Source organism: Petaurus breviceps, unplaced genomic scaffold (genome assembly GCF_028583685.1).
Source record: "Petaurus breviceps papuanus isolate PSGF00001 unplaced genomic scaffold, PetGlider_PUasm1.0 120, whole genome shotgun sequence".
Classification (NCBI taxonomy): Eukaryota; Metazoa; Chordata; class Mammalia; order Diprotodontia; family Petauridae; genus Petaurus; species Petaurus breviceps.
This window is the reverse complement of record NW_027185627.1, coordinates 1,389,727-1,412,692: the sequence shown is the minus strand read 5'-3', so window position 1 is coordinate 1,412,692 and position 22,966 is coordinate 1,389,727.

The window sequence follows — 22,966 nt, the reverse complement described above, 5'->3', positions numbered from 1 at the left end:
GAGAGAGAGAGAGAGAGAGAGAGAGAGAGAGAGAGAGAGAGAGAGAGGAGCATAACATTGTGGTTATGTGGCTGCTCTCCTCAGAGGAGGGATGATGAGCTAAAATGATATCCATAGGCTTTCCTAAATGGTGTTAGTCTAGGAGAAAAAATTTTAGGTTCAACTTATACTACTGATGACTATCATTTAACATAGAAGCAGTGCTCTAAACTATATATGCAAAAGCTTGACTTCCTTCCCACCAAATGCCAATTACACAGACACACAGTAAATAGCAAATTACCCAATTTATTTAAGACGAGAGCAAACGGAAATCAGGGCAGTTACACAGGCTGTAATACAACAAGCAATACTCAGAGTAAATGAGCCCCCATTGGGAGTGAGATATTTCAGCTAGGGGTGGAGCAAACATGATAAGAGCAGGAGCAGGAACTCGTTAACTCTCCCAAACTCCCCTCCAAACAACTTTAAAATGATTTCCCAAATTGGATTCTGGAGTGGCAGGGACAGCAAAAGGTTGGAGTGAAACAACTTTCCAAAACAACTCTGGGTGTTGGCAAGAAAGGTCTGTCTCACCAGGGTGTTAGCTGGCTAGAAGCACAGCACATGCCATGTCACAGCAAGCCTTGGAAATGGTTGCAACAGTGGTGGCGGCAGCAGCTTCAGAAATCCTCAGCCCACGGTCAGTAAGGGAGTCAGATAACTAATCAGAAAGAGATTGCAAGAGATGCTTTGCTGGCTCTGGATTCAGGACTCCATTACATTGCCCAGATGTAATTCCAGGTCACAGTCCCAGGGCAAAGAGGAGGAGTGACCCTGGTCACAACTCCAAGATGGAGAAGAGTGCTTGTGATCACTCATAAGGGAGCAGGGGCCCTGGTCTCAGCTATAAGACAGAAAGAAGCACTAGCACTTGCAGCTGCAGGAGAGCAGGGGACTGGTCACAATTCCAGCACCAAGAATAGCATGCTAGCAAACACAGGGGAACAAGGTCCTTTTCTGGGTAAAGACCAGAGCACAGCTCAGTAGAGCAGAGACCACACCTCTCTTTGAACCATATCACCTCAGAAACACAAAAAAAAATTACAGAATCCCAGAACTAGCTCTGAAAACAGCAGCAAGAAAAACCTGAAGCTTGGGACAGTGACTCCCCCACCCTTGGAACAAAGACCCCAATTTTAACATAAAGTTAAAAATCAAGAAATAGGCTGGGAAAATGAACAAACAAAAAAATCTGACCACTGAAAGTTACTATGGTGAAAGTGAAAATCAATACACCATCTCAGAAAAAGACAATGATATCAAAACAGCTATAAACAAAGCTTCAAAGAAAAAGATGACTTAGACCAAAGACCAGCAAGAATTCCTGGAAGAACACAAAAAGGATTTTCAAAATCCACTTAAGAGAAAAACTCCTTAAAAATCAGAATTAGTCAAATGAAAAACTAGATTCAAAAAGTTCACTGGAGATATTTCAGCTAAATCATAAAATGGTCCCTGATCTCATCCAAGAAGAAATTCCCCAGAGTCTCTAATGGGGTAACCTGGGGATAGGGACATTATAGAAGCACTGCTTCTTCTACATATTGACTTCTTCCCAGAGTCTTTATCTCCCTTCTCTTTCCTGAAGATAATCTAGAACCACCTGTCCCCTCTCTCAAATATGGAAGACAGAACAACAGAATCTCTCCTCTCCCAAGAGCTTCCCAACTCCATCCCTTGTGCAGGCATGGAACTTTGAGTAATTAATTTCCACCAGTGAAAAGAATCTTATGCAAACAGGCTTTAACTCATACTAGGATGAGAAACAGTCAGCTCCATCCCCTTCTTTCTTTCTGCAATAGTGAATTCATATTACCCTTCCTTTTCTTTCTTCTCTTAAAACCTCAGAACAAAACCAATCCACATTCTCCACTCCATCCTCCCTCAATAGTTTTCTTTTAATTAAGGTTCAGTTTATTCTCCCCTTTATAATGCTAGCCCTTCATTATTATTCAAACCCTTTCAGTTGCCCTAATGAGTTTACCTTTCAAATTTTTTTGTCTCCTAATTTTTTTTATTAAATTGCTGAAAAGTCTTCTGGTTCAGAGGTGTCAAACTTAAAACCCCAACTAGGTTAAAATGTAATTGATAAATGTTTAACAAAATAAGTAAAAATATAATATGACACAGATAATGGTAATTTGTGGCTTTCTAAATAAATATGTGACCCATAGGAATCTGTTATTTGATTTTGACACCACCACTGCTCTATTCTATTCAAGATCCATTTTTTTCTCTTGCAGAATTATATTCAGCTTTGCAGGCTAAGCTATTCTTCATTGTAAAGTGACAATTTTTTATGTTTTAGAATGTTGTATTCCAATATTTCCTTGCAGTTTTAGAAGAATCTGCCAGCTTTTTGTATGATCCTGATGCTCACTCCATGGTACTTACACTCTTTCTGACTTGCCTGCAATATCTTTTCTTTGACTAAGAAGCTTTGGATTTGGGCTATGTCATTACTGGAACTTTTCCATTAGGGTTTTCTTTTAGGAGGGATTGGTAGATTCTCTCTATTTTCACTTTGCCCCCTCATTCTAATCATTCTAGGCGCTTTTCATTTGTGGTTTTTTTGAAATATAGTGTAAAGCCTTTTTTAACATGGTTTTCAAGGAAATCAATGATTCTTAAAGTATCTCTCAGCCTATTTTTCAGGTCAGTTGTTCTTGTTAACCAATACTTTACATTTCCTTCTTTTTTCAATATTTTTTATTTTTTCAAATATTTCTTGATGTCTCATGAAGTCACTGATTTTTGTTTGATCTATTCTATTTTTTTTTTTTTTAAGCAATCGGGATTAAGTAACTTGTTCAAGGTTACACGGCCAGGTGTTTCTGGGTGGGTGCTGAATGTCTGAGCCCGGGATTCGATCTTCAGGTCATCCTGACACTGGAGACAGTGCTCTTACTCGCTGTGCTACCTGGCCGCCCCTATCTATTCTAATTTTTAGGGAAATAGACTATTGCTTGAGTAAGGTTTACCACTTTCTGTCCCAGGCTATTTTTTTCTCATTCCAGATCCTTTACTCTCTATCAAGGGAAGGCAAATGACAGCCCACTGACTATAGTTTGACAGCATTTGCTCAAGAGATGTCTCTGGAGGTTTTATTTCATTTTTAATCTTTTGCTTCATTTCTTTTACATATTCATATAGTCCTTGTGGAAACTGCATGTTTTTTTCCTTGAGTCTCTGCATTTTTTATGGAGCTGCTCTTCCTTCTAGGTTGAATTTTGGGGTATTTCTGAATCTATTATAATTCTTTATAGTAGTCTGTATCTTCATATGTTGGGGCAGATAGGCAGCATGGTAGATAGAGTACTGGGTTTGGAAGCAGTAAGACTCATCTTCATGAGTTCAAAACCAGCCTCAGATGCTCACTAGCTAAGTGTCCTTGAACAAGTCACTTAACCCTGTTTGCCTCAGTTCTTCTTCCATAAAATGAGCTGGAGAAGGAAATTGCAAAACACTCCACTACCTTTGCCAAGAAAAAATCAAATGGGTTCACAAAAGGTCAGACATGATTGAAATGACTCAACAACAATCATCTCGTGTTTACTCATTTCTCCAGGTCTAGTTCTTGAATTGGGGCTTTGTGCCAGACCCTGACTCTACTCCTGCCATGCTTTTAGGTGAGGTGGTTTCCTAGGTCACCCGGGTCATTGGGGTTCCTTAATGGATTTTCACTGCATAGAGTTACATTCTCATGAATCTCTTAAGTTCAGAAAGATGCATTTTCAAGGTCTTCTGTGGAATCTCAGGACAAAGGAGACAGATCTCAGACTCAGTGGACCTGGAGTGGCCTAATCTGAGTACTGATGTGCCTAGGTCAGCTGCTAGCCCTCCTGTTGTGGGTTTCAAACCACACTGTAACTTTTCAGGGGAGCTGCCCTTCATTGCCTCCAGACACAGATCCTCACAGGCTCTACTTTTCTATGTCCTTGTCTCTGATCATCCTAGACAGCTTCTGACTTTTTGCCTGTGCTGGACTTTATGTTGCTGATACCCTGCCTTTCCTGCTGCCTGTGAACTTCTGACTGACGTTTTTGTATAGTTCTGGCATAGGTTACTTACTATAGTTTCTCCTTGCATTTCTCGATCATCTGCATGATGTGACTTTTAGGTTTTGGCCGGAGAAGGTGTGTGGAAGGTGTGCTTCTGGCTCCTTTTCAGGAAATCTTGGATGGAGGCCTCAATGTCATACTTTTTGTGTGTTGATTAGTTTTGCTTAACTTCGCTCCTCTTTTATATCATACAGCATGAGTGATAACTTTCTGGGACCTGAGGGTAGAAGGGATACATTGGAAAATGTAGGTGAAATTTTTAAAAGATGTCATTAAAATTTTATTTTAAAAATGCTAATAGTACAAAATAACCAGTTTGGGGAAAATCAATGGGAAGAAAAGGATTATTGTCATTCAGTCATGTCTAATTCTTCATGATCCCATTTGGGGTTTTCTTGGCAAAGATACTAGAGTGGTTTGCCTTTCTTTTCCAGATCATTTTGTAGATGAGGAAACTGAAGAAAAAAAGATTAAGTGACTTGTCCAAGATCACTCATCTAGCAAGTATCTGAGGCTAGATTTGAACTCAGGTCTTTCTGACTCTAGGCCCTGCATTTTATCCACTGTATCACCTAGCTACCCAAAGGAAAGAGAATGAACCACACTCCCTTGGAGGAGTCTTTCTGCATAGATTCTAGAAATAGTTATGCTAGGATCTTAGGATAAGAAGCAAAGCTGTCATGGTATCCATAATTTCCTATGCCTCTACTCTCCCCTACCCACAATATTTTCAACAGTAACATACATTAATGGGGTACCAACTGGCTCCTTCACTGTCCTTAACAAAGATGCTTTTCCTCAATCCTAACTCTCCCTTGATCACTCTGCCTTTTTTCCAAGTAAACATAGAAAACCATAAATTGGGGATATAATGTGCCCAATATCAACTGCATTTGGTCTCAGAGAATCTGGGTTCAAATTCTGCTTCTCTATTATCTGTGTGACCTTAGGCAAGTTATTTAATCTCTCAAGAGTAACATGAGAGAATTGAACTAAATGGTGCCTAAGCTTCCTTCCAGCTTGAAATCCATGATCCTATAATCTTAACAATTAGGTGCCCAAACCGATGACAAATCTGAGAAGCACCTGGGGAGGTGTGGGGTGGATTTCCATTTGACAGCCCACAGTCATAGATCCAGGGATAGACGCTGAGGAAGGAGAAAAAGGAAGGGTACATGATAGAGGAGGAAAATCTTGTTAAAAAAAAAAACTGACTTCTAATGCAATGGTACAAGCTCCCAATTACCAGGCAGAGCTCAGGAAGAAAAGAGCAAATAAAAACATGGAAATAAAAGGTGTGGAACTGGGAGACAAAACAATTGTTATTTTTATTTTTAAATTTTTTTGTCATCTGAAAGTGATAAAGATAATTGATAAAATAGATTAGAAAAGAACTTTTAAGCTCATTTATAATGAAAATATCTGATGCTAATGACCATAATAACATTTAAATGGAAATCTGTTTACCTTTTGGGGATTCCTATAAGGCTTCAATCCCAGTGTTCATTGATTTAAGAGCTGTGGACGTGTCCTACCCAAATTGCTTTCTGCCCCCATCAGTGAACTGAGATAGCAGAATACCTCTGTGTTCACTCTGGGAAGATGACTCCATTTAAAAGTCCATTCATTGCAGAAGGCCAAGATGGAGGGGAGATGGGTCCAGACAGAAATTAGTTCTCTATCTTCCCTGGCCTCCTATGGGCTCCTTGTGAACAGGGATTATATTATTTATTTATATTTGTACCTCCAGCACCTAGTACAGTAATTAGAATATAGTAGGGACTTAACAAATGCTCATCAATGGATTTATTGATTGATCTAGTACTTAGAATCAGACATGCCCAATTGAATACTTTATTACAAACTGCTGTGGTTACAGTCTGAAAAAAATCTCTGGTTTCCTGAGCCTACTCTAAATGAACCCCCTTCTTCCTTCCTGCTACTTCTCCTCTGACCCTTCTCTGTAAAGCCTTCCTTCTCCTTGAATCTTCTGTTCCTGGACTTTCCATACTCCATGTGACATCATTTATTGACATTGTCCTGCCCTTGACATCAGAAGCATGTAGCCAATTAGAAGAACCTGAGTACCCCCTTGTAAAAATATCCCTGGTCCTCATCTTCATTGCTGATCTGTCTTATGTGGAATAGCCCAGATGTTCCCAGACTGAACTCTGAGTAGTGAGGAGAATCTAGCCTGCCCTGGCCACCAGGTCAGGAAGGTTGAGTCTTATCCCAGAATTATCATCTCTTTCTCCCTGTTATACTTAAAATATTACTTCATCCAAGGCTCAGGTGCCACTTATTGGTTGAATAGCTGGTGTTTTCAGTCCTTCTGGAGTTCTCCTTGTATCCTTACCTCTAAAGGGCTTAATCTGGATGTATCTTCACTCTCTTTTCCCTTGCTCCCTTCCTTTTGCCACTGGTTATCTCAGGTCTTCCATTCTGTGACTTAAAATGCACAAATAAAGGCAGATTTCTTTTAGCATCATGAGCCAGTCTCTCTAAAAACCTCTAGGTTAATTTTTTAAAAAAAAAGCAGCTATAAGGGATTGGAGCTATAGCTTTGCATTATTCTTTTTAATGTGTGAAAAGCTCAGACACCTGTTCTGATAAGGAAGCTTTTGCTCTCTGCCCAGACCCAAGCCTTCAAGGTAGCCATTTCCTGGCTGTCTCCATGTCATCCCTTCTTTATTTGGACCACCTTTGGCATTTCCTCCCCACCAAAAATTTAGATTCTGCCCCTGGAGTTCTTAACTACATTAAGTGAGCTTGGACCTTACCTTTCAGGGGTCCAGGCTACTATGCTACTTCTGCATCACCTTCCTACCAGGCCACAACATGCTTACCTTAACCTCACCTTTCAGGTCCCTTTATGTGTTGTCTTCCCCCATTAGAATATAAGCTACTTGAAGGCAGGGAATGTTTTACTTCTATTTGTATCCCTAGCCTTAGCATAGTACATAGTAAGAACTTAAAAAATGTTTTGACTAGTTATCATAGACCCATATAATCTTAGACTTGAAAATGACCTTGGAGGCCAACCTCCCACCCAATCTAGAAATTCCCTTCTGTCCCTAATAGACAGGAGTGTTCTGGTAAATGTTTAATGATCAACTCTCTGGGGGGGGGGGGGGGAGGATGTACAGACAACACATTTTTAAGTTTGGTTTACATCATTAACATTTTCTCCATCACTTTCTTAATTCTAGACAACCAATAAAACAATAAACCAAGCCCTGATTTGGAGGGTTTGCTGGTTCCCAAGGTATAAACTCTCATATTGAAAACTTAATCATTAGTTCTCACAAATTCTCACAAGCTTGTCTCAGACACATCACTGCCAACAAAACTCATCAGATTTTGAAACTGAAAGGAAATAAGGAGACCCCGTAGTTTAGGGCTACCCCTCTTCATTTTACAAGTGAAGAAGCCAATAGTCGACCAGATTCTGCTTAACGACATTCAGTCCAGGGATCTCTCTTCTTTACAAGGCAGTTCGTTGTTGGACAGCCCCACTTAGAAAATACTTCCTTCCATTTTTTCCTGAAATTCAAGAAATGAGATGAGTGAGTGGCCGATGGTAGATAGATAGTTACACAGACAAATGGCTACACTGTGTCCTAGTTAGACTCTGAGTCACAGAGTGAAGCTAACCAAGGCATTAGTGTTTGTCCCTGGAATGCGGAAGTTCCACAATATCAGCCTTGAAGGGTTCAGACACATGTGCAAGGCAGTGAGACCTTAAGGAGAAATCAGCTAAGTGGCCCTGTCTCCTTGGCAATAGGATCCTTCCCTTTGTAGGTACACAGGTATTACCAAAATAACTGCCTTACCACACAATACAGTAAGCATTTATTGAGTGCCTACTATGTGTCAGGTAGGATACTAAGAGCTGACCCTGCCTTCAAGGAGCTTACAATCTAATGGGGGGAGACAGTGCACAAAAGGGCCCTGAAGTAGGGGGGAATGACAGACAGTAGAGCTGAAATCAAGCAGAGCATCTAGCATAAAAGGAAGAGCTGGCTGGAATTGAATCCTCTGTAAAGAGAGGCTTCAGGAGGCATTTTTTTGCTCTAAGGACATTGATGAGGTGAGTACCCAAGCTGAAACAATCTTCATGATAATGAGTTTCCTGGTGATGAACTTATTGGGGGCGGGGGGAGGGTGCCAAGGATGATGGTGGTGTTGGTGATATAATTGAAACCAAGCAGAGCAGAGACCAGAGCTAGAAAGACTGGTTTACAGATTAAATAATAAGAATTTATGGAGAATTTACTTAATGACAGGCAGTGTGCTTAGTACTGAGAATATAAAGAAAGGCAGTGCCTGGTCGAGGAGTTTACATTCCAATGGAGGAGACAACATGTAAACAAATAGCTCTATACAAGATGCAAACACATTCAATGGAAACCTTAGAGGGGAAGGCTCTAACTACTGGGAGGAACAGAAGATGGCATTTGAACCAGGTCTTGAAGGAAGACAAGGAAAAGAGTCAAAGGTAGAAAACGGGAAGCATTCTGGGTTAGCCAGCACAAAAGTACAGAGACAGGAGCTTGAGTGCTATGCCAGAGAAAAGCAAAGGCAGCAAAGATGAATCATTAGTGTGGATGAAGGGGAACCAAGTAGAAAAAGACTGGGAAGGTGAAAAGAAACCAGGTTGCAAAGAGCTTAAAGTAACAAAGGACAAAAATAACAACTACAAAGGATTTTGTATTTGATCCTGGAGGTAACAATGAATCACTGGAGTTTATTGAGTTGAAGGAGGGGGAGACATGTAGGAGACTTACATTTTTAAAAAATCATTTTATCAGCTGAATGAAGGAAGAATTGGACTGGAAAGACTTGAGGCCATTAGTCAATGGACAATTTCTGCAAAAGCCATCTCATGATGCTCTGAGCTGCTCCAAGTTAACAAGCATTATTACCAGGCACCTTGCTAAGTGCTTGGAATGCAATACAAGTAAGGAGCAAATCTCAGCCCTCAAGGAGCTTATATTCTAACAGGGAGATAACACGTAAAAGAAACTGAAAAGATGGAGAGCTAGGTAACTGAAGGAGTAGGTAACAATGTTGGGGTGTAGGGGAGAAAAAATTCAAAGATTCAGGAGCAGAGCCCATTAAGGAATGAAGAAATGAACACAGCTGCTCTTGGTACTCTCCTCAAAATAGAGGCTCTGGGAGAAACCAACCAAGCAGAGGAAGGGGCCAAGGGGTGGCATAAACTTCCAGGGTGAGAAGGATGATGAAGAAAGAAGTCTGAAGAATCAGGGGTACAGCCTAGAAAGAACATTCTAGTTGCCTGCTTTCCTCCCTCTGGCATGAAAGGAAATAGAGCAAGTTCTTGCTTGATGTAAATGGACTATCCAGCAGACTTCCCTCTTGCCTCTTGGGACTCCACACCCTCTGAAACCCTGCTGTCCACAGCCAGAGTGGCTTCAGTGCCTGGGGGCCCTCCCCAGGCTGGAATTACAGAAAGCAAGAACTGTCCACAAATTGGTCTGGATTCCCCATGGTTCTAAGCCTTCTGACTCCTTGGCCCAAATTGTATCTCACCTCGCTTAGTCTAGGGTTTAAAATAATCAAATTATCTATAATATAACATTATCAAAAAGTCTCTCTAAATCTCACTAAAATTCTTGTCCTTCCTAACTTCTTTTTCCCAAGGAAAGGACCATATATCCATATTATGAATTTGTTGAAGTACAATTACTGAAATAAATGATATAACATTGAAACACTAGATCAGTGAACAACCATGCCAGGAAAGGTCTGAAATTTCCACTTCTGCACTCCAAGTCTTCAACTGGGTATTCCCAGGCAGGTACCCTGAAATGATCTTCTGAGGAAACACATTGTAACTTTCCTTTTGAAGTCTCTTGGGAAACAGGAAGAGTCATTTCACCTGTTTCTCTAATTGTAGTAAGCAAATCACCAGAGGATCCAAGGTTAGGCGCCATCTTGGTCTTCTCATAATGACAATGATATGATAATGATAATAGTTCACTTTCTTTTGGGCTTTAAGGTTTGCAAAGTACTTTACATATGTTGTTATCTCCTTTGATCCTCACAGTATTTTATAGATGAGGAAATTGAGACTGAGAGAAGTTCAAATCGGCTATCATCATGTGTTAATAAACTCCAATGGCCCTCTATTACCTCTAGGATCAAATAAAAAGTCCATAGTTTGGCATTTGAAGTATTTTACACTCTGAAATGTCTCTCTTTCGTGAAATTCATGGTCCATATCTCAAATCTAATCAATTAATTTCCTTTTCCAGAGCTCCTCCTTCCCTGTGTCTAAGGTCACAATTTTATTCATGATGAGATGTTTTTAGCATTTTGACACTGCACCCAATTCTCTTATCCCTTGAACCTTACCCATTTGCTTTCTTTGAAGGTTTTCCCATCAGTCTCCATGGGTGTGGGCCTAATCCTTGAGAATTATTTGAATGATAGGATATCTCAAGTCCCAATGACCTTCTTCACTCACTAAATTTCAGGCTTTCCTTCCTGGCTCCAACATGTTTTGGGGTTGAGAAATCCAGAATGAAAAGCTGAAGCTGGAAACCACTATATGACCCCAGAGACCACTAATTAGGTCAGCAAAAATGTCTAGAGATCTTGTTAGGCAAATAAGAAGGTATATCTGTAACTGATAATTGCAGAATGTAAGGGCATGGGCATAACTTTTAAAAATATATAATTGCCTTCATCAGAGATTATTTGATTTTAAGAATCTGGAGTACCCAGAGGCCAAAATCCAAGAGAATTCCAGAAGCTTTACTCATCTCAAAATGGCAATGTGGTTTTTAATTTTTTTCTGAGATGCATGTATCAATTAATGTAAAATCATCTGCAGATTTATAAGGACATCAGGGAAGCTTCATTGGCATTCCCCACCCCCTCAGTTCTAAGTGTGCAGGCCTTTAGCTATTCAAGCCACCTGGAGAGGTGAGATGTGTGTAAATTAAGGGCATAGTTCTTGGGTTTGAATAGAGGAACTGCCGAAGAATTAACTCACAGGGTTAAAGTGGATTGTAAGAATCGTTAGCCCCCTTTGGGGAGGCTAGATTGGTGCAGTGAGTAAAGCACTGGCCCCTGGAGTCAGGAGGACCTGAGTTCGGTTCTGGCCTCAGACACTTAACACCAACACAAAAAAACTAGCTGTGTAACCTTGGGCAAGTTACTTAACCCCAATTGCCCTCCAAAAGGCAAAAAAAAAAAGAATCTTAGTCCCAAAGGGATGAGGGCATGCATCTCTCCTTCTCTTACTGAAGGATACAGGTATGGCAGGGATCACAGGTATAGAAATGTTGTCTATTTGATCAGATACAATCCATGTGTGAGTCTAATCTACTTAACTGGTGTTTTTTCCTTCATCACATGGTAAGACTCACAAGAGATTGGGGAAGGGGGAGGTAATATCCAAGAATGACTATGACAGAAGAAGAAAGGCTATAAATAAAACAAATATGTTAGACCTATATCCTGGAACAGTGGGCGTAGGACTGGACCAGGAGACCCATCCCCTGTGTTTGAATTGTCTCTCTGACATTTGCCACCCATCTGACTTTGGACAAATTGCTTAATCTCTAGGAACCTTGATTTTCTCATCTGTAAAATGAGCAAAATAGACGAGGTGATTTGCCTGGTCCTTTCCATATCCTGTCATTCAATTAAAATTAGAAGGGACCATTCTAGTCTGGTCTTCACTTTGGTCAGAAGCCTAAAATCATATAGACATCCAGTCAACAAACATTTTTAATCACCTACTGTGTGCCACACACTATACTGTTAAATGCAGTGAGTATAGCAGAAAGACTTGGAGTTAGTCGAGCTATGGACTTGAAATAATGAATTAGCTTTGAGACCTTAAGCGAGTCACCTCTCTAGGCCCAAATTTCTCTATCTATTAAATGGAAAGGATTGCGCCTGTAACTTAGCTCATAAGGTTGTTGTGAAAAGTAAATGAAATGTACATAAAGTATTTCTTACAGTCAGTTAATACTATTAATGAATTTATACACTATTGAGTGAATGATTTTTTTTTTGGAAGCTGAGTCTGTCTTGGAAGCTGAAAGTATCATCATCATTAGAGTTAACATTTATATAGTGCCTACTATGTTCTAGGCACTTTATAACCTTCTCATTTGATCCTTATAACAACCCTGAGAGGGAGATGCTATTAACCCCATTTTATAGATGAGGAAACTGAGGCAGAGAGGTTAAGTGACTCACTCAGGGCCACACAGCTAGAGTCTGAGGCTAGATTTGAACTCAGGTATTCTAGACTCCAGGCCCAATGCTCTATCCACTCTCCTCCTAGAAGCCTAGGCCATTCATCATCTGATCACACTGCTGATGGACAAAGTCAGTTTTGATCCGCTCCATTTCTGAGCTAAGCTGGTTCATTCCTCCTCTGCTCCCAGGGCTCATTATATTGGTGCTAGGCTTAATGTAGACACCCCATTGGCTTAGCCCACTGAAGTTTAGAACTTGAAGAGTTCAAGAGATTCTTCAGTGCCAGCTCCCTCAGCATCAGGAGATATAACACCTGGTACATTGATTTTCATTGTTGTTAGCAAATTAGTATGGATTAGAACCCATGTTAGACAGCTGGGTGGTGTAGTGGATAGAGTGACGGGCCTAGAGTTGGGAAGACTCATCTTCCTAAATTCAAATCTGGCCTCAGACACTTACCAGCTGTGTGACCCTAGGCAAGTCACTTAACCCTGTTTTGCCTCAGTTTCCTCATCAGTAAAATGAACTGGAGAAGGAAATGGCAAGCCACTGCAATATCTTTGCCAAGAGAACAAAAAGTCAGATATGACTGAAAAATGACTGAATTCTGAGAACCCAGGCCTTCAGATTACGATTCCAGCACACTTTCAATGATACCATGCTTGCCTTGCTCTTGGACTTAAAATTTCAAGTCTACACCAGCTCTCTACTTGTTCTCTCTTTCATACACACTTTCTTCCTTTTAAGCTTTGATCCTGCTTATAAATGGGAGCTTTACTAGAAAGGAAATATGGCTAGGGCAGAAAGAAACCTGAAGCAACGATGCACCTACATTTAGATAGGACTTTACAATACATAAAGAAGCCAATGAATGAATTGGGTGTTGTATAGTCCTCAGGTGCTGAGGAAGGGAAGGACAGATTATGCTTCTGCCTTCAATTCTCTGCCTTTGTACCCCAAACAATGAGGGGATTCAGAGAGTCATGGTATGACAAAGATCCTAAAAAGGTTGATTTACACAGCAAGATGAAAAGAAAAATCCTTGGCAATATTCCAGCTGAGATGGTATCTGAAGTGAAGGCTGCCAGTGGAATTTCCCAGACTCACTCCCAATTTTGAGAAGCCTTATACAGGGATGATGACAAAGACTCTTCCCCATAGGACAGGGCTGGCAGCCACCCACCAGCCTCCTCACAATAGGCTGAGGAGAAAGACTAGGTGTCGACCCAAGTGATATGAGGTGAGAAGCACATCCCCTCAAAAGCCCTCTGCCCAAAAATATCTCCTAGTGAATCGTCATAATGTCTCAAACTGCTACATTACTGTAATATATGCCTATATTTGCAAAAAGATGATATGTAAAGTTGTGAAATCTTGGGTAATCTGTTCCCTCATCAACAAAAAGAGCTAATGATGCCTGACCTGCCTCTATCAAAGATTCCTGTAAGGCTGAAATGAAGTAAGTGAAATATGTAAGGTAATAAACCTTATAATTATTATCATTTTAACATATAATTATATATGCTATATACATATATATGTAATTATTACAAACTTTATAACTCTAAGTATTGTAGAGGTATAAGGGGCTGACATAATTTCATTGGCGTAGGAAACAGCCTAATGAGGGAAATCCCTCTTCCAATGCCAGGCAGCACTGCAAGTTATAATCTTGGAGAGTTACCTAAGATACTGAGAAGTTAAGTGACTTCCCCAGGATCATACAGTAAGTATTTTTGTTTGGTTGGTGTTCTTGTTTTTTGAGGGGGGAAGGCAAGGCAATTGGGGTTAAGTGACTTACCCGAGGTCACACAGCTAGTTAAGTGTCAAGTGTCTGAGGCCAGATTTGAACTCAGGTCATCCTGACTTCAGGGCCAGTGCTCTATTCACTGTGCCACCTAGCTGTCTCCTAAGTATTTGTCAGATGCTGAACTTGAACCAGATCTTTCTGGATGTGAGATCAGCTCTAATCACAATGCCATACCAGCTCTCATGCAACATACACACACACACACACACACACACACACACACACACACACACACACACATACATGTGGCTAAGGGGCATAGTAGGGCAGGTAGGAGGCACAGTGGATAGAGTGCCAACTCTGGAGTCAAGAGGACCCCTGAGTTCAAATATGGCTTCAGACACTTATTAGCTGTGTGACCCTGGGCAAGTCACTTAACTCTGCCTCAGTTTCCCCATCTATAAAATGAATTGGAGAGGGAAATGGCAAACTACTCTAGTATTTGTGCCCCAAAAATCCCAAATGGGGTCACAAAGAATCAGACACAACAGAAAATGCCTGAACTGATATGTTATAAAAATAACAACTAACATTTAAGATTTGCAAAGTACTTTATATGTTATCTCATTTGATCCTCATAACAACTCTTCGAGGTAAGTTCTGTTACCACCTCCATTTTATAGATGAGGAAGCTGAAACTGAGAGAGGTTAAGTGAATTGTCCACATTCATATACCTAGTTACTTTCTGAAGAAAGATTTGAACTAGGGTCTGTCCCAATTACAAATGTAGTGTTCTGTCCACTGTGACACAAGACTGCCTCATAATTATATGATGTTGTCTTTATTATCATTATTTGGGAGAAATATCCTAAAATCTACTTGATTAAAATGAAAATAGACCCTGTTCTCTTTAAAATGAGTTCCCATATTCACCACTTTTCAGAGCAGCAAAGTTCTACCAATGACTACTTACAAGCATAAAGCAGTGTAAAAGTCTTTACCAGGGACACATGTGACCTGAAAAGGAGGCAAGCAATAGTGACAAATAGATGGACATCACAAATGACACAATGGTCCTCTCCCCCTTGGCACCTTAAGATACCAAATGAAGGAGTAGAAGACTCCCAGACACTGGCTAAGTCTTCTATGGAGGATTGATGGGGAAACCCAAACAAGAATAGCATGGGATAAGATAATGTGGGGGGGGGGGGGGGGGGGGAAGGGGGGAGTGAATAGAGCACTCCTACAGTCAGGAGTTCAAATCCGGCCTCAGACACTTAACACTTACTAGCCATGTGACCTTGGGCAAGTCACTTAACCCCAAGTGCCTTCCAAAAAGCGGGGGAAAAAAAAGATAATGTGGAGGGAGTGGCTAATTGTGTCAATGAAGGGCGTACTCATTTCAATGAAATGACAGATCTCTCAATATAAGAAAATCAGATTTCATGAATACTTGTACTTGCAAACCCTAAGTAGCAATTAAAATACTTAAATTATGGAAATGTGTAAACCTCTTATAAAAAAAAAAAACTAGAGAGCTGTTTTTTTTTTTCAAAAAATCAAAACTGGATTAGTAAAGTCAATTAGCTTGTTCCTTTTCACGTACTTGCCAAACATCAAGATTACTCTTTTGTAGCTAGCTATATTAGGGGCATCAGTTTTCCTAAACTAGTGGTTGAGCTATGGACTTACAGTTATTCTAGGCTCTTACAGTTCATGTGGACGATGATGGAGCACCATACTCCCTCAAAAGGGTACTTCCATGCCCCAGTTCTAATTCCTCCATTGTCATCTAGCTCTTCTTGACCTCAGTCAACTGTGGAAGTAGGTACAGGGCCAAGTCCCCATCCAAGCCATCCTCTACATAGCTATCAAAGTAATATTCCTAAGGTATAATCCCCTGCTCAGTAAACTCCAGTGACCAGCACTTACTTCTGAGATTAAATGCAAACTCCTCATTGGCATTTGAAGGCTTTCATAATCTGCCTCTAATGCATCTTTTCAATCTTGATGCATATTATCCTCGTTGGATAATCGTATGGCCCATCCAAATTGGCCTTCTTGCAATTCCTAACATATTCTATCTCATCTCCATTTTCTATCTCCCATCTCCATGTCTTTGCACAAGATATCTACACACACACACACACACACACACACACACACACACACTCCTATGTCAGAAAAGCATTCTCTCACCTTCACCTCTTAAAATTCCTATTTTCCTTCAAAGCTCAGTTAAAATGCTACCTCTTACATGAGACCTTTTCTGATTTCCCCCAGTAGTTAGGTCATTACCATCAGAAATGAACCTGTAAGGGGCGGCCAGATGGTTCAGTGAGTAAGAGCACCAGCTCCAGTGTCGGGATGACCTGGATCAAATCTGGCCCCAGATACTCAGCACCACACCCAGAAATAACTGGCCATGTAACTTTGAGCAAGTTACTTAACCCCTATTGCTTTAAAAAAAAAAGAAATGAACCTGTAATTATTCTGTACATATTTTATATGTATTTATATGTGTACATGTGGTCTCCCTGGCAGAATGTAAGATCCTTGAGGACAAGAACTATTTCTTTTCTGTTTATCCCCAGCAACTAGCAAAAGTTCATCTCTTCACCACGTGGTTGATAAATTGGAAAAAAATACAAATACCTGTGCATAATCTGGAGAAAGTCTATAAGGGAGAAAGTCCATCACACAGAACCTGCTGCCCATGCTCATAAGGACTGGTATCTCACTGGCCAGTACCTTACTCTCTCACCCCTATTACAGCAGTTTATGTATGATCCTCTTAAAATCTACTCCTTCCATTATACATTGCATATGAAAATGTTCATTTTATTTGGTTTTTAAGTTCCAATTAGAAAAGAAAAGAAAATGGAAAAAATAATAGGTAGGCCACATATGTGAAGACTGGTAAATCTGGGATCAGATGGAAGACGGAAGCTATCACAGCCTCCCTATCAAGAATGCAGACAGGAAAACCACGGATAGCTCCCTCCATGAACAAAACAAAACAAAACTCAGCACCTTGCTGTTGAGGGTAGAATGGATTCAGGACCTGCCAAGCTACATCAACTATCCACCTTTATGCAATAAGTTTCAAGAAGACAACTCAGGAGAACACTGGAGAATTTGCCTCAATTTTGTCTGAAACTGAAGGAAGAACTCAATACAAAAATTGCCAGATGAGGGGGGACTAGGTGGCCCAGAGAATAGAGCACCAGCCCTGGATTCAGGAGGACCTGAGTTCAAATTTGACCTCAGACACATAACACTTGCTAGCTGTGTGACCTTGGGCAAGTCAGTTAACCCCAATTGCCCTGCCCTCCCCCCTCCAAAAAAGAAAAAAAAATTGGCAGATGAGTGTAGACAAGTTAATAGCTGGACTACTTTATTATCAATAGACACAGCCAAATCCTCCAAATCCTCCAAAAACTGATCCACTGAGGAAGTGTATTACATGCTAAGTCTGACACAAACATAGTGTATTGTGATCCCTTGCCCCTGATAGAGACAACAAATTCATTGTCTAAAAATCTTGGATTTGAGGGAAACACCACGTCCTTCAAGCTACTGTACATTCTAACAGGAAGCTGCTACCAGTGGGGAAAGAGGGCAGCTCAGTGGAGGATGAAGGGAATCCCTTGGCTGGAAAGTATATAAACAACTTACATTGGGCCAGGAATTCAATTCGATTCACAAAGCACTTAGGAAGTACACTAAGTGCCAGGTGGTGTTCAGAGCTGAGATGACAAAGAGGTTTGCTTCCACAAGGCTAGGGCACCTTGGTGCCACAATAGTTGGGGACCCCCTTCAAGGTCTCTGGAGCCCCCTGCTGGGGAACCTCCACTCTTTGTAGACCACAAATATTTTGATTAGAGGGCATTGGATGATACGGTCTGTTTTCTCCCACCTCCAGAAAGAGGGAAGGGGGTCAAAGCGTGTGTGAAACAAGAATCTGAGCTAAATGGGATTCATACTTTTTTGGAGAAACCAAATCCAGGGATTGAGACTGGAGCAGGAGACGAGGATCTGAGTTGAAGTTTCAATCAAGGAAGTCTATAAGGAGATCAGGAGGCACTTTAATAAAAGTGTTCATAAAATGACCACAGGAAAGTTAACACTATTCAGTGGAAAGAACACCAAGTTTGGAACCAGAGACCCTGGGTTCAAATCTCTTCCAAAGGGACCTTGGAGGTCATCTAGTCCAACCCTCTCATTTTACAGATGAGGGAGACTGAAACCCAAAATCATAGAGATACTATGTAGGATTTGAACTCTGATCTTAAGCCTATGATTTAAAAATAGAATGAAGATCATCTACTCCAACCCCTTCACTTTATGACTCTCTAAGCCACATGGCCCTCTAGGTCAAGGGCCGTCCTTTGACTGAATCCAAGCTTCACAAAACAAATCTTGCCACAGGTTCCCCACCCCTGGAGCCAATTTGAGTCTGAAGTTTTTCTCTTTTTTGCCAGTAACATATGTTCCTAGTTCCTTCCTTTGACTGATATGTCAAGTTCCCTCCTGACTCAGTACAGGCTTTGACACTAACTTTAGTTTGTTAACTTAGTCCTACAGACATCAAGGCCTGGATAGTATAGGACACAACATGGGTCAGTTTTAACAGAAAGAATGAGGAAATGAAGAGATGCCAGGCTGCTTCTTGGGGATAACACACCAGGGCAGGCAGGAAGAAATGAACTGACTTCTCTTTTACCTTTTACAAATATTCTTATAAGAATCAATAGTTTTAAAATTAAATCCACAAGTATTTATTGACCCTCTACCTTTTTCTGGATATAATGGGGCACACAAAGCAGAGAAAAGCAGAAATAGTACTGAATTTAGAATTAAAGGACCTGGGTTCAAATCTTTCCACTCTGGACAAACTCTTTAACCTCCCTGGGCCTCCTTTTTCTCTTCTATAAGATGAAAGAATTAGATTAGACAAGCTTTAAATCTGTGATCCTACAGAGACAAGGACCTTGCTCTGAAGGAAGCACCCAGTCTAATTCACTTAAGTTGACCAAGTGTCTATCAAACATCTAGTGTGTATAAAAGGAGAAGCAACGTGTTACAGTGGTTTGAGGGCTATCCTTGGATTCAGAAAACTTGGTATATACTGACTGTGAGACCATAGCAAGATACTTACTCTCTTGGGACCTGGGGCAACTCTCTAAGACTGTGATGATGTTGCAATTTTGGAGGAGTTTCCATACCTAGAGCTTCAAGTTGATGAGATCACAAAATTACAGGCCAGAAAAAAATACAGTATTAAGTACTGTATTGGACAGAACTTTCCATATTCAAGACCTGGACTGGTAGCCCAAGGAGTCACCATCCATTACTCTCTGGGCACATTCTTTTCCATTCAATGAGCTTTATTATTAGTATTAGCAGCTGACATTTATAAAGGCTTTAAGATTTACTAAGCATTATGTATCCATATATGTGTGTGTATACACACACACACACACACATACATATACATAATTGTTCATCCTTTGTTGCTGAAGAGGATCAATGATATCACAGGATATCTTGACTTGTGAGTAAACTGGATTTAAGTGAGGCACAGTTACACAAAGTCATCAACCTCACTCTCATTTCCAGAGTCATCAGATTCCATTGGCAAGAAAAAAGTCAAGATGATTGGTGATGGCCAAAAGGCAATGGACGCCCTTGTCATCTTCAATGTCTGACCAAGCTCTAAGCATTCCACAGAGCCTGCTTCAGCCAACTTCATGACCTTTGAAACAAATTGCTTTTATCCACTGTAATGGGAATGTAAATTTTTAAGATTTTCCCTGCCCCTAGGCTAAAGTGCACCTGGAGCCTGGGGTGAGAGGCTTGTTTTTCAGTAGATACTTTTTGATTGGCCAGTGGGTCCAGAAGGTTGTTACATTCTCTGAGCCAGGAGAAGGCTATATAAACCCTGATTTGAGGCTTTGTTTTGGGGCTCGCTTTGAGAAGTGTTCTGTGATTTGATCACATGAGACTCTGGGAAGCTGTTGTTGAGAGCCCCCCAGCTTTGAAAAACCCAGATGTTGATTTGGAATGGATGTAATGGTTGGACAGTTTGGAAATCTGTCTACTTGATCTGTTTCTCTGTCTTGATAATTCTGTCTGTATATTCTGAAGTTCGGGGTGCTGACCTTTTTCCCCTGAACTAGGTAAATGATACATGTTTGACTGATTAAAGTAAGCTTGTTAACCTATTTTGAGTTGCTTTCCTTTAACAAAGCAGATCCAAGAACCTGTATTGGCAGCCACCCTGGGGACGCTTGGGGTGCTTGCTGCTACATCCACCCATTCCATCTGAAGTCTTCATATGTCTGAGATAGACATCCTGTTAATATATATATATATATCTTTATGTGTGTCTTCGTTGTTTATTGTTTCAGTTGTGTATGACCTTTCATTACCCTATTTGGGGTTTTCTTGGCACAGATACTATGGTGGTTTGCCATTTCCCTCTTCAGATCATTTTAAAGATAATGAAACCAAGAGAGAGTGAAGTGACTTGCCCAGGGTCACATAGCTAATAAGTGTCCAAGGCCAGATTAGAACTCACAAAGAGACATCTTCCTGACTTAAGGTCCAGTACTCTATCTACTGCACCACCCAGATGCCCTTGAAGAAGAGCAATGTGAACTAAATCTAGAAAGGTTGGTCAGAGGCAGATTATAAAGGTCTCTCAATGCCAATCTGAAGAGTTTATATCGGGGCAGAGTCAAGATGGCGGAGTAGAAACAGGACCTCTGCACTTGGCTCCAGTTCTAACCACCTCTAATCCATGTAAAAGGGAACTCTGAACAAACTTTGGAGCTGCAGAACCCACAAAATGATATGGAGAAGCTAACCTTCTGCTGAGGACAGCACGGCAGGCCAGAGGCAAGCAGCCAGCACAGTGCTCTGGGAGCGGAGCCCAGCTCCACCCCAAGGTTTTAGCCCCAGGGTGGGCCTGACCAGCCTCAGGCTGGAGGGACTCCAGATCACCAGCAGCTGTGATGGTCCAGAATTATCAATACATAGATGCTAAGGACAAAGTGAGAGGTAAGTGCAGGGTAGTCTTTGGAACCCAGTAGTTGGGAGTGCATGGCTTTTGCCCCTGGAGCAAGAAGCCATCAAGGGCTGTGACTCAGCCACTGCCACCTGGCAGCCTCAGCTCCTGGGCTGCAGAGTGTAGGGGGACCAAGCGGCCAGTCTGAGGGGTAATTGCTCTTGCTTTAACCTGCTTGGATCTGGATTGCAGTCTAGGGTGGAGGTCCTGGGGTGTGTGTCCAGCTTGCCAGAGTGTGTGGAGGCTTCAGAGGGGGTACCCAACTAATACCTCCGGCAGCTGAGAAAATCCCAGTGTTTGGTATGAAGCTCCCCTGTCTGGTAGCAGAGTCCTACTGTGGCAAAAAGCCCAAAAGTTAAGTAATTGAGTGGCAACATGACCAGGCAAAGGAAGCAAAGCAAACAGAAGAATCCAACATTAAACTCCTATTTTGGGGACACAAAAGATCAAAGCATGGAACAGGAGGAAGACAGTGAAGTCAGAACTCTTGCACTAAAAGCTTCAAAGCAAAATATGAGCTACTTACAGGCCATAGAGGACCTTAAGAGCCAGATAAGAGAAGTGGAGGAAAAATTGGGAAGAGAAATGAGAATAATGCAAGAAAGTTACAAAATGAAAATCAACAGCCTGACTGAGGAAAATAACACCTTAAAAAACAGACTAACTCAAATGGCAAAAGAGGCTCAAAAAGCCAATGAGGAGAAGAATGCCTTAAAAACCGAATTTGCCAGATGGAAAAAGAATCTCATAAGCTCACTGAGGAGAATTATTCCTTCAGAATTAGATTGGAGCAAATGGAAGCTAATGACTTTATGAGAAATCAAGATGCTGTTAAACAGATCTAAACAAATGAAAGAATAGAAGGCAATGTGAAATATCTCATGGGAAAAACCACTGACCTGGAAAATAGATCCAGGAGAGAGAATTTAAAAATTATTGGACTACCTGAAAGTCATGATCAAAGAAAGAACTTAGAAATCATCCTCCAAGAAATTCTAAAGGAAAACTGCCCTGATGTTTTAGAACCAAAGGGCAAAATAGAGGTTGAAAGAATCCATCAATCACCTCCTGAAAAAGATCCCAAAAAGAAAACTCCTAGAAATACTATAGCCCAGTTCTGAAATACCCAGATCAAGGAGAGAATATTACAAGCAGCCAGGAAGAAACAATTTGAATATTGTGGAAACACAATCAGAATAACTCAGGATCTGGCAGCTTCTACACTGAGGGATGGAAGGGATTGGAATATGATACTCCGGAGGGCAAAAGGAGCTGGGATTAAAACCAAGAATCACCTACCCAGCAAAACTGAGTATCATGTTTCAGGGGAAAATATGGTCATTCAGTAAAATAGAGGACTTTCAAGCATTCTTGATGAAAAAACCAAAGTTGAATAGAAAATTTGACATTCAGACACAAGAAGCAAGAGAAGCATAAGAAGGTAAACAGGGAAAAGAAATAAGGAACTTATCAAAGTTGACTTATTAACATTCTTACATGGAAAAACAATAATTGTAACTGATGAAACTTTTCTCAGTATGAAAATAGTTGAAGGGAATAGAAATATATATATATAATATATATATACACATATATATGTATATATATACATATATATGTCTATATTGGATGGTATACAGGCATATGAATACATATGTGAATGTGTGTATATATGTCTACAGGGATACATAGATAGAGGGCACAGGACCAAGTTAATAGGAAGGGATGATACTTAAAAGGTGAAATTAAGAGGTGAGAGAGGAATATAATGAGAGGAGATGGGGAGAGACAGAATGGAG